Source organism: Corvus brachyrhynchos, unplaced genomic scaffold, assembly GCF_000691975.1.
Source record: "Corvus brachyrhynchos isolate BGI_N302 unplaced genomic scaffold, ASM69197v1 scaffold89, whole genome shotgun sequence".
In the NCBI taxonomy this organism is placed as follows: Eukaryota; Metazoa; Chordata; class Aves; order Passeriformes; family Corvidae; genus Corvus; species Corvus brachyrhynchos.
This window is the reverse complement of record NW_008246063.1, coordinates 178,516-181,168: the sequence shown is the minus strand read 5'-3', so window position 1 is coordinate 181,168 and position 2,653 is coordinate 178,516. Positions and strand designations below refer to the sequence as shown.

Here is a 2,653-nt window from a genome sequence, read left to right as displayed (position 1 = left end):
AAGAGCAGAATTATAACCCACTGGAAGTAAACTCCAAGCTATTAAACTGTCAGGAGCATTTCCCGTCTCTCCACTATTCCAAACACGCGGCACCTGGCACTGGGAGGGAAAGGAAAAGCCGTTTTTTTCCATCTTTTAAATAAACTTTGTCAAGTGTTGAAAACACAGAGCGTTGAGCAAACGTTCGCAGCCGATGAGAACACACAAATCTTCCGCCCTGCCAGGCCCAGTTATCCTAACGCAAGAGGAATCTGTGGAATCCATCCTTGGGAAGGAGGATGAATTATGGGGAGAGATGAAAGATGACATGAAAATACCGATCCACAGCAGTTCCTCGGGTTTTGTGGTTACAAAGCCATCAAGGAATATCTTCAAAATAATTATTAGATGGGGCTGTATTTTACAGGGAATAACCCTGGAAGGGATCTTCTCTCCCCAGGTGGGACTAATTAAACCCAATTCTCTGAATGAGACCTCACTAAAAGACGTGGTTTCAGTGGGGAAAGAAAAATGGGGCGATCGCATCTCCTCCATGCCCTATCACCCCAAGCCCCTCAGGAAACCCCATGAGCAATTCCAGTGCCTGAATTGGCAGAAATCCTCCCATCATACCTTTGGCTCAATCCCTCTTCCAGAAATTTGCCTCTAAGCTGGTGTTTCTCCTCTTGGTCCCAACACAGTGATGGATATTCATGGATAGGCTGAATGCATCAGTCCTTGCTATGCTGCCCACAGGAGAATTTGCTATTTCCAGACAAATTTAGAGACCTCCTTGCACTTGGACAAATTAAAAAATTCGCCTTCTTGCTGGAAGGCAGCAAAGCATTTGACCCATGTCTTCCCCAAAAAGAAGTTTATGAAACCTGTTCTTTAAAAAAACCCAGTAATGGAGATTTTAGAGCCAAATGTCTCCAGCACTTCATCATCCTTGTCCTTGGAGAGCTCTGCCAGCAGTTTAAGCCCCTTGGTTTTTGGCTGATCCACCTGGCCATAGAGAGACATCCTTCCTTTGCTTGGCAGCTCTAGATCTTCCACTTTTCCAGTCCTTCCAGCCATCGCTTCTCCCCAGGACTCTTCCTAGTGGTCCAACTCTGTCCTGAAATCCATCCCCTGCTCCATCTAACATCACCCCTGTCCACATCTTAGGGTTTCACCCCTTTTCTTCCACTCCTGCAGGGTATTTTCTGCCTTTGGTGATATCTTCAATGCCCACAGATGGTGCTTAGGGCAGAACCACCCTTGAGCTGCTTTTGTGCAGCCGATTATCCCAATCCAGACACTTTGGAAAATCACCAGTAGCAAGGTCGTGGAAAAAATCCTACATCGGTGGCACTGGGATTTTTTGGTCTACAAACCCCTGAGCTGCTTTATGGCCGCCTCTTCTGAGTCTCCAAAGGCTGATCCTTGCCCCTCCTCCTCAGAGGCAGCACCAAAGCCAAGGACTTACCAGGCAGGACTCCAGATTCCAAAAGAATCCATTCGGACACGTGCTCCTGAGTGTGCTCGTCCCTATTTGAGGAGTTGGCAGCAAGGAGGAGGCTGCAGGAGAGTCAGGCACCAAAAATCTGTCCTGAGAAGAGCTGAGTTGTGAAAACACCAACAAACCATTCCTGAACTGCTGCTGAGCCTCCTGTTAACGCTCTCAGAAGGGAAATTACCTGGAAGCGACGCTCCATCGGCTCCACGTCCCTTGGCCACCGCCTCATCCTCATCTCTGCCATCATCAACAGGCAGCTCCACTTCCCATCCCAGAACAAACCTCCTTCCCTCCCTAACCCTGCTCTTTGTGGGTTTAAAACCACCCAGGATGCCCCATAATTCCCACTGGAATTGTGGTGCAGATGGTTTCAAAGGCTGCATCTCTTCTCTTCATGTGCTTTCCCATCATATTTTGGCATTCAAGGCCAAGCCGGACGGGGCTGGAAGCAACCTGGTCTAGTGGAAGGTGTCCCAGGGGGATGGAACTGGATGACCTTGAAGGTCCCTTCCAATCCAAACCACTCCTCATTGCCTCATTTCCAGCATCATCCATAAAAATCCTCATCTCTGCTCCCTTCATCCTTCCAGCCAAGGAAAACATCAGCACAAGGCCATCAGTTTTGCCATTCCCAGTTTAACTATCCCCAAAAATTCTCATTAAAGCATTTAGGGAGCAAAAGTATTTGAGACCAAGAAGAAATAAAAAAAAAAAACCCCACAGTTAAAATCTGCTCTTTTTTAAGAGCCACACTTGAGGCATCAAACACAGCGGGAACTGAAACACAAATTTAATCAAAGCCACAATCTAAAGCCAGGAATTCATCACATTGGAGGCATCATTCCATGGTTATCAGGAGAATGATCTTCCCAAATTTTTAGGTCAATATTGAACATAATTTGATGAGCATCTCAAGCACATTCAACCTCCTGGTGCTGTTTGCAGTTACCCAAGACTTTGCTCGTTAAACCAAGTTTAACGGCACATCTCCACAAGCTTGAACTAAGTCTGATGCAAGAAAAACCTCAGTTTTCCTAAACCTTAAATTTCTCCAACATTATTTCCCCTTCAGAGCTACTGTAAAGCAAGAACAGCTCTTGGCACCATGGATGTCCACCACCTTCACATCTGGAATCCTACAAGGCCAGAGGATGGGTCGCAACCCACGGGCTGGGA

The 2,653-nt window shown here is 46.9% G+C and overlaps 1 protein-coding gene across 1 annotated transcript in view; it reads right to left on the bottom strand.

The window, feature by feature from the left end:
• Window positions 1–2,653, bottom strand: part of ZC3H3 (zinc finger CCCH-type containing 3) — a 132,149-nt gene that overhangs the window by 42,547 nt on the left and 86,949 nt on the right.